This window comes from Schistocerca serialis, chromosome 5, assembly GCF_023864345.2.
Source record: "Schistocerca serialis cubense isolate TAMUIC-IGC-003099 chromosome 5, iqSchSeri2.2, whole genome shotgun sequence".
NCBI lineage: Eukaryota > Metazoa > Arthropoda > Insecta > Orthoptera > Acrididae > Schistocerca > Schistocerca serialis.
Genome location: NC_064642.1, coordinates 243,645,430 through 243,662,543, shown reverse-complemented (window position 1 = coordinate 243,662,543; position 17,114 = coordinate 243,645,430).

Sequence of the window (17,114 nt, the reverse complement as noted above, 5' to 3'; positions counted from 1 at the left end):
AGATTGTATGATGTTGATGATTATCAGAGTTTTGGTGGATAGGAGGTAAGATAAATGATATTGGTGATAATGTTTATATGTATCGATGTATTGAAGAGGTATTATTGAAGTATTGAGATTATGTGATAAGGATGATTATTGGAGTTTTGGTGGATAAGCGGTAAAGTAAGAGAGGAGCATATTTTTTTGTTGGTTTATATGGAACAAGAAGGATGAAGATGGCAGACTAGAACACTCCAGTCGAAGGAAGATTGTCTACACACACACTTTGTTAAATTAATAAGCAGTATATACTTTTTTTGGAGAGAGGAAGTATTTGCAAATCTTGGCACACTGACAGTTGTTCAGCAACCGTACATTTTGATTTGGCTTGGCATACATTGGTCTTGACATGATGACTATGATGTTGACTAACAATTATTGACTGTTATACACTGCTGCCACTACTACTTGATACACATGTTGAACATCAAATTTTGACAGAATTGCATTTACACAGTTAACACTATTCAATTACACAATAGTACTTAATATGTGGATGAAAGATGAGTGAGTGTGTTTTGTGTGTTTTCCTTTCCTAAACCCAAATAATTGGTACCGACCTACCTCCTAAATATTATTTTACTTGTTTGTTGTGGCTTGCACTGACACCCATAAATATTATAGGTTTACTGACATTTGTGTATTTGTAATAGTTAATATGACAATTGTCTGATATCATTTGTGTGTTTATTATAATTTGTATGTTTAGAGTAAGAGCATCGATAATAATTTTGTAAAAACAATTGTGTGTGCATTCAAACTGTTGTTCGTACTTACACTTATTAACATTGGTGGGTGCCACTTGGAAATGCTTAATTTCTGATGAGGAACTCTGATGAACTATGTAATTATTGCTGGTGAATATTATGGACTGTTACCTGCATTTCTGCTGAGGAACTCTAATGAACTGTGTAATTATTGCTGGTGAATATTATGGACTGTTACCTGCATTTGTTCAACATTGGTGGGTGCCACTTGGAAATGTTTAATTTCTGCTGAGAAACTCTAATGAACTGTATAATTATTGCTGCTGAATATTATGGACTGTTACCTGCACCTGTTCAACATTACTGGGTGCCACTGATGGAACTGCTTCTACTGAGATAATGTCACTTGTTGCTGTCTGCACCTGTTCAACATTACTGGGTGCTACTGTTGGAACTGTCAACTACTCTGAGGAGTGCTACTTGTTTATTGAACTATTGAAAAGATTTTATGTGAATATCTGTGTAAAGTGATTTATTGTGTATTTACTGTTTATGAAATGTTATGGGACTACTATTTGCACCTGTTGACCATTGCTGGGTGCTACTGTTAGAACTGTCAACTACTCTGAGGAGTGCTACTTGTTTATTGAACTACTGAAAAGATTTTATGTGAATATTTGTGTAAACTGACTTTTTGTGTATTTACTGTTTATGAAATGTTATGAGACTCTTACCTGCACCTATTCGTCATTGCTGGTGCCATTGATTGAACTGTTTAACTACTCTGACAAATGATACTTGTGTAAACTATTATGTAAAATCACATGTATGCAAGCATTTGTATTCCTTACTGTATGTTATATGTGAGGTTATTGAAGGGTCAGTGCAAAGCCAACATTTATTTAGTTCTGTGATATTTACTTATTAATATCATCTTTATTTTTGTCTGTGTTTTTTGGACGAATTTGGTGGTATTTTCACCACCAATGCTGGCAAAAATACCATCAAATTCTAGCCCGTGGAGGAGGGGAATATGAAATGCGGCTACACTGAGTTACAGCGCCAGAGATTGCGCCAAAGATTATTATTCCGCCGCCTACACTGGTGCAGTAGTAGTTCAGAGGATGTCGAGTGCAGTTGTTGTTCTGTTGGGCGAGAGAGTAGATGCTGTTCGATTGGTGCAATGTATAGATGGAAGATGTTGCAATGATCACAATATATTTTTCGTATATATATGCTGAGGTAAAAAAAATTATTTGACATTTCTTTAATGACAATGCCTCTTGGTCACAGGTTCAGTCAACAAAGCATCTGGCTCGTGTCCATGTGTTAGACTTGTAATTCTGGTTTCATGTGCAAATATAATATTTCTGGTTTTTCAATTAGTTCATTGTAAATGGTGTTTAAAAATATCTTGTCGTATTGAGGAAGAACCGTGCCAGATACATGTACGTTGAATCACACTACCACACACAGAACAGTTACACTTGTGTTTGTTGTTTCGTAGCTTTTATAGTTGCAGGGGACTTAATTAATCAATTGTGTTAACGGAAATTTCTTGTCATTCTTTATTGTTATTTTATGCAATCAGATTGCGTACTAATATTACTCAGGGTCAACCGGTTACGAGATTTCGTAACCGGTCACACAGCTACTAAAATTATTGCATTTTAATTAAGCCCCCATGCAATGTTTACAGATCGGTTTTCAGTGTCCTTTTTCGCCCTTTTGACAGCAAATCATCAGCAAAGTAATTATGAAGAAAATTTGTGTAATTTTTAGTACTTTTTGGTGGGTAGTCGTTATGTATATTACGGTACTTACCTTTTCCCTATTGTGTATATCTGGTGGGTATCTCTTTCTACTGCTGGCGTGTACACTGTATTCACGACGTTTTTTTTACATAATTTCACTCTCATCTTTACTTAAAACATTTCTTTTACATTAAATGTGATTTTGGGAGACACTTATGTCTCCACACTCATTGAAAGGTACTATGCTATTGTCATTGCTCACTTGTTGCCTGCCGTTGTAGCCGTGCGGTTCTGGGCGCTTCAGTCCGGAACCGCACTGCTGCTACGGTCGAAAGTTCGAATCCTGCTTCGGGCATGGATGTGTGTGATGTCCTTGGGTTAGTTAAGTTTAAGTAGTTCTAAGTCTAGGGACTGATGACCTCATGACCTCAAGTCCCATTGTGCTTAGAGCCATTTGACCCATTTTGCTCACTTGTTTATCGTTTGTATTATGTTTAATGTGGCGCTAATTTTGAACGTTTCGTGAGAACTGTTATAATGTCCCTGCCGAAAACACACCCACACGCAAACACACACACACACACACACACACACACACACACACACACACACACACACACAGAGAGAGAGAGAGAGAGAGAGAGAGAGAGAGACATTTCTCCTCCAGCAGACACATCGCAGTACTTCTCACGAAACATTCAAAATTAACGCCACAGTAAACAAAGGCAAACGATGAACAAGTGAGCAGCAACAATAACGTAACAGCCCTCAATAAGAATGGAGATGCATCTGTCTGTTGTGGAAAATACGTATGAAGTGAAGGTGAGAGTAGGATTATATAAGGCAGCGGTGTGAAAACAGGGCACAAAACAGTATTGGAAAGAGGTACTCGCCAGGTACATGTAACAGGAGGGAAAAGGTAAGTACAGTAACATGCATACCCACTACCCACGAAAAAAATGCTTCAAAATGCACAAATTTTCTTCATTTCTAGTTTGCAGGTGATATGCTGTCAAAACGACAAAAATGGCCACTGAAAATCGATCTGGGAGAAAGCATGTCCGCTAGTAACGTAATTTTCACGTGGGCAACCGAAACAAATGAGATAAAATGCAGATATTATAATTTTTAGGTCGACAATAAATAAATGAGCATAATCTTTGTATTATATTTTACAGAAGATGAGACATAGTTGTCGAAACATGTCTTCGTGAATAACAAGAAATAAACAATGCTTTGCATTGGCAAAGTTCAAAACAAACCCAAATTTTTAGTAACTCCGAGATTACCACATAAAGCTTCTATTCAATTAGATTTGTTATTACGATGCTGATTCTTCTAATTTACATTTTAAAATATAGGTAACCAAGAAGACGCTTGGGTAACGCAATACAAAAAAAGCAGTAATTACAGTGGTAGTCAAATCTGCAGATGGCATGTCCCAGGCATGCGAAGCAATGAAGGGATATAGCGTTCATTCGTCACTTCTCTTAACGAAACTAATAATTGAAAAATTATTCACGTACTCGTAAAAATTATAAATTAATTCGGAACTTACTTGTTACGAGCGACCATTAAATTTGGGCGTACCTGAAATAGCTGCCTGTTTCCTTGACCGTTAAGCATCGGAGTTCGCAACCAACAGAAGGTATTCGAAAAGTGGCGTGACTAAATTTTTAGAAACAGGGAAAGGCCAGAGAACGGTAACCGAGACGCTGCAGCTGAATACAAAATTCGTCTATTGATTTCAAACACATTAGAAAAGGCGAGGTAGCCAACACAGTGTGGGAAAAGACATGAATCCACGATTATGGAGTATTATTGGCACAAATATGTTATCCACAGGGAAGGGATACAGAAAAAGCACACAAAGAAAATAACGGTGGGAGTCCATTCAAGCTATCAGCGAAAAATGTATCGAGAGAGAACTAATAGAAAGAAATTGATGAGTGGTTATAGTTAAACTTTACTGCTTGAGCTAGAATACACGAGACCCAACTCGTAGGAACGACGTTCAGATAGGATTTTCGTTGTCAGTAATGTTAGTATCATGACTTGCCGGTACTGGTACGACGGTGTAGCATTGAAACTCAAGCATCAGTGTGCATTTCAGTTGCAGTCAAAGTGAGCAGGGCTTTACTCGAAAAGCTGTTTTATCAAAACAACGGCAATAGTACCGCTACTCTTCACGAGTATCGACACATTAAAGTAATACCAAGCGGTCTTCTTTCCGCACCAGAGTTGAAATCATTATACGGAAGCACGAATTAACTGGCGATTTGGGAACTGCTCCTGGGAGTGGCCGACGGCCAGCTGCACTACAGAAGTTACCACTGCAGTGGCTGAGAATGCTGGACGCAATGTACGACCTTCAAGGAGTGTACGAGCTGTGCCACGACAGCTGAACATTCCGTTCGAAAAGTGTTGCAAACAATTGTGAAATGTATCTCTAGTGTGGTTCCAGGGCTGTCATGGATGCAGGTAGTAGTCACACTGCTGAAGTTTCGTAACATGGAACGTAAACATGGCGCCCCACTAAAAAAATATTACCACCCCGCCCCCACTCACGTGTGGAAACTAAAATATAGTTATTTCAGTGGTTTATTCTTTATTTCTGCCCCGCGTGTCCTTAGAAATGTTTCCGCGAAGTTTCATTGTCTTACGATCACTCGTTTTTCATCGGTGCTCTATCAAGTAGCGAAAGTTTAGTTATAAGCATCCTGTAAATAAGAAACTAATGAAGCGTGAGAGTAATGGATACGAGAGCAAGAGCGCGTGCGCCTGGACGCGTAGTTTACCACGGAAGCATCGGCGTGCTGGTGGTACGGTGCTTGCAGAACCGGGTCCGAGTGTGTGTTGCTACAGCGATTGCGGAAATTGTGTGCACCTTCTAGAGATTCGGCCGTGTTATTACCGTGGGTTTCGAGTACACGTCACTCTACCAGGTAATGAAGTTCAGAAGTTGCAACTAATGTGGAGGCAGACCCACACACCAGTCTGCACGATGAACCGAAACAGACCGATCGCGACCAGGTACTGCTTCAGACAGGGCTCGAGGACGTGTCTCCATCGAGTTGTTTCGTTGTTCAGTGACCTTTCACTGCAAAATATAGTCCACACTGTCAACGTCACAGGGAAGGTGGCGCTAACCCCTCCTGCAGTTTTATTGGCGAGCGGCAGAGGGACTTAATTTTCTCATGCTGGATAGGCCAGAGTGGCGCAAATCCAGAGATGCGGGGGAAAAAGATGTTCTTCCGCAGGAGCGTGGCCAGGAAGCAAGCTTGAAAGCAACGAATCCTTTCTTCCTTTTTAACGAACACGCCAGCTTGCGACTGTTTTAATAATCTGACTTTCTGCAACGTCAAAAGTCTTTGTAACGTCTTATCCGGTGGTCCTTACCCTTGGCAACACTTACGATGGTTTGGAAACATGGAGGCATTTACCTTCGCGAGGAAAATTTGTTCAACAAATCTACCAGCCCATTGGTTAAGCATGCAGTCGACCATGATTGTGGCCATTTGGTTCGCAATCTCTTCTACAGTTCGAATCAATCGTTAGATTTTATATCACCTTAATATTTCGTAACATCTTAGTAGGACTGGACGAAACGGTCATTAGAACCATTCTATGTGAATGTGTGTATGTGTGTGTGTTTTAGAGCCAGAAAAGTGTCTGGTTCACAGCATTATTATAAAAAGCTAAAGAAGTTTTGAAACGAAAAACTTGGCACACTGCGAGGGATGCCACTTAAAATTTTAGTCTATTTACTTACGTTCGAATCTGTCTTCAGTCAACAACACCAGTCAAATGTCTTTTCAGTCAGCAAGTGCCACGTTTTACACAGTTACGCAGGCCACGGGTTGCATTGAATTTCACACAAAATTGCTGACAGACCAGTCCAGCGTGTATGGTGCACTAAGTATGCATCACCTGCAAATAGCATTATATAAACACCCTGAGCTCTCCGAAGGAAGCTTAGAAACCTGTAATGCTTTGTGTAAATACGTTCTTTATGACAAATGTAACTGATTGTGGCTTACTCGTTGCAATCTGTAAAGTTACAGTGATTCCGCAGAAAAAGGCACAGCTTGGGGGCATGTCGTTCAAACCCCACATTTCCAATCCCCAGACTGACTGCTTCGATGTGAAAGGTGGAGAGAGGAATGTCTCATTATCGATTCTGAAGACGTGGTGCTGGGGAAGACTATTTGGGCATCAAGCAACAAGAAGCTGCACACAAAGTCTGCAAAATTCCATAGACCATATGAATGTTGGATTTCTAGATTCACAAGACGAGATCTCTTTTACGAGAGACAATACGAAATTTAGATGAAGTGTACCAGTAATTATGAATGGGATTGTTTGCATTTGGAAGTCTATACACGCGAGTTTACTACGTGAGACGCTTCTCCAGCGATACCAAGTACTGCACGTGGCTACTATAAATGGTTTCGTGTCTCGGGTTCTTCGGCTGACATTTGACGGTTTTTCTGACGTCCTGCCAGCACGAGTGGCTGGCAATGTCAGAGCTTCACCCTCCGTTGCTGGTGGAGGTGGACTGGAATCGAGCTCGCGGCCGCAGATTGTATGTACCTGGCGTACCGACGTCCAAGGACTTGCCCGTGGTCATTTCCGTTGCGGTTCTCCCCTTGCTACCTGCAAAGGACGTCCGCTGTAGCACGGGAATCCAGAATCCTTTCGCCTTGAGGCTTTTGTCTTTCTTGTTGAAACTGTTCTCATGTTTGTGTATTTCTATAGTTTCTCTGAACTAGCGGATGGGATAGCTCTTCTCTACAGCAAGAACTTCCGTGTCGGCGAATTTCACTATGTGGTCGGTCTCACACAGCGCATGCTCTGCCACGACCGATTTCTCCATCTGTCGCAACCTTAAATGCCCCTATGTTCTGTGATCCTGGTGTTGATCGATAGTCCAGTCATTCCAACATAAACTTTTCGTCATGTACATGGTAAGTGGCATATTCCCGACAATGGCAAGAGGGTTCCTTTTCTCCTTTGCCATTCTGGTACACACTTTGATCTTCTCTGTCAGTTAATAAACAGCCTACGCCGTATTTGCGCAACATGTAGACAATTCTGTCCGTCACTTTGGGGGTGTGTGCCAGAAAAGCCGTGCGCGACATTTCTTTTTCCGATATTTCGCTTCGCTGAGTGTTTGACACTTCTTTTGTATCGTTTGGCCAAAGTTTTAGTTTCTTCAGCTTCTCAATGAAGCGTCCTGAGTCCTTTATGTATGTGCCAGTCTTCCCCACATGCAGCTGGAGCAGAGAGAGCAAGTATTTCACCAGTTTATCCCTCGGTAGGCCAGGAGCGCTAACAATCGGTCTTAATGGAACATTACTCTTATGGATCTTTGATAATCCATACAGCCGAAATGGTAGAGCTTCTGTGTTGCACAGGTTCCATCGTATGTCCACCGAGAGAGAAATGGCCGATTCGTATTCGCTGTGATCCGCTGCGTCTGTCTTCGTGTAGTTTTCGGTACGTTGTCGAATCTAATAGGTCCTGGATCTTCTGCTCATAATCTTCAGTCTTTATTGCGAAGTTCGCATTTCCCTTATCGTCAAACAGTACCAATATAATCTTGTCGTCGTTAAGACTATTGATAGCTTGTACCTCTTCTTTCTTCAAGTTGAAACCTGCTGGTATTGCTGGGCGCAGTATCCTGGCTGTTTCAGGACGTATTTCGTCTTCTCATTTACAAGGAAGGGTGCGAATGGCCGCTTCGGTAGCAGCAAGGATGTTCTGCATAGGTATAGTGCTCGGGATAGTAGCGAAATTCCCTCCTTGTTGAAGGAAGGACTGTTCCTCCTCGGTCAACTGTCGTTCAGTGAGGCTGACCACTGTGTGTCATATGTCGGGAATCGCCTTGTCAGCCTGCTTCTTCTGTAGCTGAGTGCAGCGCTCATGTTCGTTGTGCATGCTCCTGTGAGTCGTGCTGTCGAGCTTCTCCTAGTCGTGTCGATGCAATCTGCTACTTAGTACACAGAAAATGTGCAAAAGTTCCTCATCCGTTCGTGCCAAGTATTTCCTTGTTGCATGAATTCCCTTCCGAAGAAAAGCTCTCTCCATTCTGTCGTAGATATGATGTGCTTGAGCGGTGGTGAAAAGGCGCTTACATTTCAAGAACTTTGGTGTAGCACTTCATCCCCGCACTGCGACAGAAAGGCGAGAGAGGACATCAATCGCACTTTCTTCTTCCATCGTTGATCAATGAGTCGCTACAATCTGCAAATCTGCTCCCCGTAAAGGCTTCGTACAAAATTGTTTAGGCTTTCGTGGCCCCTTGCTGACAAAGTGCCTGTTCACTTCGTCTCGGGTTCTTCAACCAACGTTTGTTTGGCGATCTTTCTGACGTTTCACCAGCACGAGTGGCCGGTATTGTCATTGCTGGTGGTGGACTCGAGTGGAGTTCGCTGCCGCAGATGGTATGAATCTGGTGTGCCAACGTTCAAGGGCTATTCCGCGGTCTTTGCCAGTGCGGTTCTTTCCTTGGTACCTGCAACAATCGTTTGCTGTAGCACGGGAATCAAGGATCCGTTCACCTTGAGCCCTTAAGGATTGGAGCTCGAACGATTGGTCCTTCTAGTTAGCTTCTTTATGTGGCATGGAGGTTTAGGTGTAGTTGGGGTAACAAAGCTTGAAGAGGATCGGTTCACTTCTGTCTGGTACGGTCACAAGTGACGCTGTCCCGTTGGGTTAGTCCTGCTTTTTGTTCCTTTTTGCTAGATACAATTAACGCATCAGTAAAAAAGAAATAAAAAAATAAAACGGGTAGGAAAAAAGCCATCAGTTTGCGAAGCGGAGAGTCTGTTTTCGATTCCTATTTGCATTTTGTAGTTTTTTATTTGCATTTTTTCCGTTTTGAAAATGGTAGGCGTAAAAAAACGAGTAAGTGTTAATAGTCTAATATCGAGAGATTTCTGGATCGAATCTCGCTACCGGGAAAAAATAAAAAAGTAGTCATCGTGGCTAAATGCCATGCAAAGATCCTGAGTTCGATTCCTGACGGAGGTTCAGTGGCTGGGTGTGGTGTTGTACTCATCATTTCACTTTCATCAACCGGCAAATTGCCGGAGTAGTTAAACAAACAGGAGTCCTCGCCAAATATACAACACCCACATTTTTCTTTACATACGTTACTTACTGTTTTACTTCTTACTACATATAATGAAACACTAGAATTCTATGACACACATATTACAAAAGGTAAATATACGGTACCAATATGTCCAAAAAGCCGCAAAAACGTGATTTTTCAGGGGATCATATCTCGAGTTCTGTTGATCACAGAGATAAGGGGCTAAATGTTTTGTCCAGCCCTCGACCTAGCTACCATTTCTATACCTATCGGAAAAAACGACTGTAATTTTCTGACTAAGAACTAACTGTTTTATCCTACAGTACAGGCACATGCACATTCAGCATCTCGCTTGGTTCATTTGCATTGGGGGTGGTCCAGGGTGGCGGCTTTCTGAGAAGAATCCGAAAAACCATGATTTTGAATACGAAAAGTACCAAAGTACCATTTGTGGTGATGGTCGCTTCTATAATTTTTGTTCATGGCGGATCATCAAAATTTTTTCCAGTCATCTTAATATGATATTCTTGCGGAACTTCGTAACTTTCTTGGATATAATTATCAGTTATTGGGATCCAGAGGTTTGTTCTTGCTGGACATATGCAGAAAACCGCAAAACTGATTTTTAAGCGTTTTTGTACCGTAACTGGCAATTGTCTAAACAACTAACCATAGAAAATGGCTCAAGTTTTAATTGTACGTTTTTTGGAAGTTTAGCTAGATACGCCATTTTCTGGTTTCGAAAATCTGTGTATCACGATACTCCCGGAAAACCCTGATTTTTGGGTAGCAAAAGTACCAGTTGTGGGGATGGCTATTTCTAAAATGTCTGTTCATGACAAATCGTCGAAATTTTTACTGTATGTTCACGGGGAACCTTGAAACTTATTTCGATATCATTATCCGTTACCGAGATCCAGAGGTTCCAAGCTGTCGCTGTTATGCACGCCAAATATGCACGCAAAATGCGGTGTAAAGCGTAAATATTTTCTGTGAGGAAGGCGGAATAGGGATTGAAGCAGCTTATTCCCCACTTTTCTGTCAGAGTCCTTTCAAGAGGAACAAATTAGCTTTTTTTGTGCTCCGATAGGAGTTTCTTCCGCTGGTAATGTGGATGTTTAACTGTTCAGCGAAGTAAGAAACAGAAATAGCTTTGTTGAAACCGATAGCAGAACTGTCGTTAAAGAAGGAATCTGACAAGATCATAGTAAATAGCTTATCCTGTCGCGAGCTGAATCTTTTACTGATCTAGAGATGACGCGCCATGCGGAGACATGAATTCAGAAGCAAACTACGTAAATTACAGTCTGTCTCGCTTGCTGTGTCTTCCTACTCACAGCGGACGATCTTTGCAGAAATCTGAGAAATCCATGGAGGTCTCAAAGCGGTATAATTCATCTGGATGTATGACTGAACATCAGTTTTGCTACCACTTATAAGTATTTAAAGAACCATGATTCGTGTTTTTACCACAATCCAACACCAATCAAATTCCGTGTCCGGAGTATCGCTGTTCGGAGATGATACATTAGACTCGAAATTCGAGGCTGAACTACAAACACTGGCTTGGTCTTAACATGCAATTTTTTTCTAACCCAGCTCCAATAAACAAATATGGTTTTCGTCTCAAAACCACAATCCATTTATTTCCATTTCTTTGTTGTACTTAATATTACGTCGCAAGTCTTCTCAACACAAAAACTGAATTTGCTATGAGGCTGTAGTTACAACTACACCTAATCGCTGAATGTGGAATTACTTTCGTTTACTGAACTTTGTCGCTTCCTGACGCCGTCTACTATTGCTGCTTCCATCTGAAGAATGGATTTCATAAGTTAACATAGCACTTGTCTTGATGGTGTATCATACAAGGAACGAAAACAGGAAGAAACCGTCTATAATTCACATCGACACACTACGACTGACTCTTCAGCCAAAAAATATTTTCTCAGCTAGAGCTAGGAGCGACTAAAAGAATTTTAATGCTACAGCCAACCACATCACTGGCACCAGAAATAAATCTTGGCGACGAGTTCTCCTGGTAGCTCTGATGGCTTCACAGACGGTGAACACGAGATCCACCCACTAACGTCCAGACGGTCTTATAGCACGGAAAATGGAGTAACTCGTTTAACCCCAGTTATTTCAAGTAAAAAAGAAGCATTGATACATTATGGCAATGCCGAACATTCATGTTATCGACAGTAAACCAAAGATCGACAAAGGTAAGTAGATTAATTTGTCTCCAGGGGAAAATCGAGTGCTGAAATCCTGAATCCTTAACATAGCAAATACTTTCTCAGGAGTGCAAAGTTTCAATGCGATAACGATACTGCAGTTATTGAAAATCAAGGCTATCATAATTCAGTCTACAACCTGGTATGCCAGTCGAATATGGTTACAGAGGAAAGCCTCTCTCGACTAGGAAACGGAAAGAAAGACTCAGTGTTTAGGAAGCCCTTCCCCTTAGTTACGAATATTTATGAGTTAGCCATAAACAGTGTTTCAATGTGAATGTTGAACTTAGCTTGGTATTTGTTCTTGTCGTCTAATAGCTTCTGTTGGCTACAGGATTGCTATCGCAAGGAGAGATATTTTCAGTATTAGGAAATTATTTTTTCTTATTGCTCATTCTCTGCGTTTGTGTATGGTAGGACTGCGATTAAATCACGAAATACACAGAGACATGAGAATGATCAGCGTCCTTAACATCAATAAATACACTCTAACAATAAAAGAAACGACGCACCACGAAGGAATTATCCGAATGGGATGGACACCGGTAGATGTGATGCACATGTACAGACAAACAAATGATCAGTTTCTGAAAGATTCAATGATTTACTCAAAAGAAAGAGCTTCGCAAATTGAGCAAGTCAACTATACGTTGGTCTATATCAGGCCATTATGCGAGCAGTTATTCGGCTTGGCATTGATTGATAGACTTGTTGGATGTCTTCCTGAAGGATACCTTGCCAAATTCTGTCCAATTGGCGCGTTAGATCATCAAAATATGGAGCTCGTTGGGCGACCCTGCCCATAATGCTCCAAATGTTCTCAACTGGGAAGAGATCCGACGACCCTGCTGGCCATAGTAGGGTTTGGCATGCACGAAGACAAGCAGTAGAAACTCTCGCGATTACGGACGGGCATTATCTTGCTGAAATGTAAGCCTAAGGTGGCTTGCCAGGAAAGGCAACAAACAGAGCGTAGAATATCTTCGACGTATCGGTTTGTTGTAAGTGGCCCGCGAATGGCAACCAAAGGGGTCCTGCTATGAGAAGGGTGTCACCCAAGACCATATGGCGGGTGACAGTCAGGTTGGTATCCCACCGTTGTCCAGAAATCCTGACGATAGGTCTTCGCTGGCCATTGGGGATCAGTTGGAAGCAACACTCATCACTGAAGACAATTCTACTCCAGTGAATGAGATTCCAGTACGAAGTCTCTGGAGGCGCCCCGGGCAGTGGTGGTATAAAAAACTGAATATCGCCCGCCATACGGCCCGTCAACCAGGAATGATGGTCTGGTGTACCGCTTCATTTCATAGCAGGACCCCTTCGGTTGTTATCTGCGGCGGCCTTACAACCCAGCGGTACGTCGACGAAATTCTACGTCCCGTTTTGTTGCCCTTCATGGGAAGCCATGCTGGACTTGTGTTTCAGCAAGAAGATGCCCGCCCGCACACGGCGGGAGTTTCTACTGCTTGTCTTCGCGCTCGCCAAACCTACCTTGGCCAGTAACGTCACCGGACCTCTTCTCAATGGAGTAGTTTGGCACATTACGGGAAGGGTCCTCCAACCAGCTCGGGATTTTGACGATTTAACGCGCCAATTGAACAGAATTTGGGGCGATGTCCATCAGGAGGACATCTAAGAACTCTGTCAATCAGTCACAAGAATAATAACTGCTTGCATAAGGGCTATAGGTAGCCTTCTTCAAGTTTTGAAGCTCTTGGTCTTGAATAGACTATCCAATTTTTTCCGAAATTGTAATCATTTGTTTGCCTGTACGTCTACATCGCATCGACTAATTTCCGTCCCATTCGGATAATTCCTTCGTGGTGCGCCTCTTTTTTTGTCTTAGCTTGCGTATATAATTTTAAGTTCCCAACTGCGTTTTCCTGTCCGTATGTGAAGGCTAGTCCCCAGAAGTGCTGAAGGAATTTTGATACTGTTTTCAATACCAGATAGAATGATTCACGAGGAAGATTTGTGAAGCCGGAGGAGCTGGATGAGGAGTGGTAAGGTGATGGGCAAATTAATCTTACTTACACAAATTGTAATTCATTATGTCTTACACGAAACAATATCTCAACAGCAAAGGAAAACAATTAAGATGGAAGACTGAATGACCTTTAAGCAAAACTTAACTCAAATACAATTAAGTGTAATTTTCAAAATTTTGAAAGCGCAGAACAGTTGTACAAGTACGGCAGGGTCTAAAATAAAATACAGAAACGAGTCAAGACAACATTATCAATTTGTGACCAAGAGCTTTTAAGTCAAGCGATGACAAAAACAACAGTATTAATAATAACAATATTGAGCAACTATATTAGTGGCGTAGGCCCGATCAGGTTGTTACAGAGTATTTAACAAAAATATAAGAAGGCCCACCAAAAGTCTGTCACCAGGCAGCCTACAACCCTTTTTTTTAACCCATTTAAGTCTCAGGCACCTACGAAAGTGTGTAAGTGAGGCCTCTCAGTGTTAAACATACACATAGCAGGTACAATTGAGGCCCGCTGTGAACGCGAATAGCATCTTAAAACGCGAACATGATATTAAATTTTAAAACGCTCTGCAGTCAGAAAAAACGATACTATACCAACGAGCACCTCTCGAGGACACTATCAAATATTTTCACAAACAGATTTAGCAAAAGCATTTGGTATCAGCAACCGTGAATAATTGAGGTTACTGTCAGTCAAATGTTCAAGGTTATCAGTCCCTAAGCTTACACACTACTTAACCTAAATTATCCTAAGGACAAACACACACACACACACACACACACACACCCACACACACACACACACACACACACACACGCACACACACACACACACACACACACCCACGCCCGAGGGAGGACTCGAACCTCCGCCGGGACCAGCCGCACAGTCCATGACTGCAGCACCTGAGACCGCTCGGCTACTCCTGCGCGGCAGTGCCAGTCGTTCAGGTTACTAAAAAAGTTATAAAATTAACTGTGAGCGATACTAGGTATTATAGCAAAAGATCACCTGCCAGTACGGTAGTGAAATTAAAACAGAACCGCCTTGGGGCAACTAAATTAAACAGTCAATTAGAGGAACTAACAGTTGGAACAGTTAATGGGTGTCTACATCCAGCAATACAAACATCAGCTTAAGCCCAGGCCAACTGTTTTATGTGGCCAACTGTTTTACGGAGACGTAAGATACCCCTGTCCAGTGGTGTATAAAGAATCAAACAGAACCTCTAGCTGCCGCTTGTTCCATTTTTTGATTTTCCTATTAATTAGCTGTGAACTTAGTTCCACTCGGAAGCACACAGGGGAATACACCAAAACACGTTTCAGAACTTCCTCTTGAATTCAATATAACAATAATTAGTACCCCTGTAACATACAAACTGCGTTAATTCTAGAATCACTAAAACAAGAAAACACAAGCACCGACAATTGCGTCAGAGCACAATAAACAGAAACGCCAAGAAAAGTGACAGTAATTAGTTCAGCATGCAGCTCCCTGGACAATATAAAAACATGGAGACACTAACAAGCCACGCCACTCAGCAATCTGACGATGGAATGCCAAAATCGCCAACAGTAAATTTAATGATTACCTCACGTTCACAACAACTCGCGAAACGTGTTCAAAACGGCTAGAGATAGCCAGGTACAAAAACAAACGGTGCACACACGCCTCACAGTATATCAGGTCAGCTAAACTAGGAAGATAACCACGATGCCTGGAGTCACAACGCTTGTTCATAAAATCCAGTATTGCTGCCTGCTAAACGAAATGGGTGCTCACAACAAAATCCATAGTCCTGAGGTAGACAGATTGCCAAAGCAAATTTGCTTTCTCAAAATGGTTGAGTGACTGACTGTTTGAATTCCAGCTGGTGTCTCAGTGCCAACAACGCAGCCTCACTCCGGCTGCCGACTTCACGCGCTGCTCAGTCCACAGGGATCTCCACACGTCCGTGGCAACAGTGGGCTCCAAACTAAACACAGTACCGTCGACAAGACCCCAAGTATCTTGATGTCCAGGTTTCAAGGGGGTGCGTTTCTGGATGAGGTATCGAATATATTACTTCCCCCTACTTATACCTCCCGAGGAGATCACGAATGTAAAATTAGAGAGATTCGAGCTCGCACGGAGGCTTTCTGGCAGTCGTTCTTCCCACGAACCATACGCGAGTGGAGCAGGAAAGGGAGGTAATGACAGTGGCACGTAAAGTGCCCTCCGCCACACACCGTTGGGTGGCTTGCAGAGTATAAATGTAGATGTAGATGTAGACGTAAATGTACACCTCGCACATCCGTATGTTGCCGCTTGGTACCGCCACCTTGCCTCCAGACAGGAAGGCGACCTTCGGTTACCCTGGAACTGGCCAGAGACATTTGCAGTGAACGGCTACTATCAATGTATGCCAGCAGCACCGACATAGAATGTGCATCGTGAAGTTTCTGCGTATAATTTACTACTGCTACACCACACAAGTCGTTTCGCCATAGTCACAGTGCCACCTACGCGAAGCCGGGGCGGGTTTCCAGTTAAGAGCTAATTGTTAGTCTTTCTACCAGATTGGTAATTATTAGACATCTAATTGGTAGTTTTTAGAAATAGAATTTCCCCATAGGTTACTGTATTATTTGCAAAAAGCCTGGAATTCAACTGATACTAGCCACTGACTAATTAGAGCGCAACAGGAGCAGAAACAGTCCAATCACACTTCTCTAAGGCACTCCAGATGTTACTTCAGTGTCTGCATACACCCAGCACAATCCGCTGTACTAGTGATTCCCTAGCAGATAACAGAAGTACTAGTGGTAACTAAGTATCGACCTATTCATCCTGTCGTACATTATCACTTATCTAAAATACTGTTTCCATATCTTCTAATGTTAGTGAAATGTTAGTAAAGTCTAACTTACGCGAAGTACCCTACATACAGAAACAAGGCGCATCGCTTCGACCTGTGTCCTTCGAGAGTGAGGCTGTATTGAGGATGTGAGGGCGAGCCCACAATCTGGCGAGGTTGTTTCGACTTCGCTGCAGGAATTTCCTGGAAGGTCTTAACACTAAAAAGTGCAATAGTATCGGAGGAAATTGACGGAGATCCGAAATGTGAAATAATTTGGATGAAGGTCACAATTAAATCAGGCTCAAACATGGTAATTGGATGTCTCTATGGGCCGACTGGCTAAGCAGCTGTTGAGGCAGAACACCTGAATGAAAATTTGGAAAATATTTCGAGTATATTTCCCGACCATGTTATAGTTTTGGGTGGAGATTTT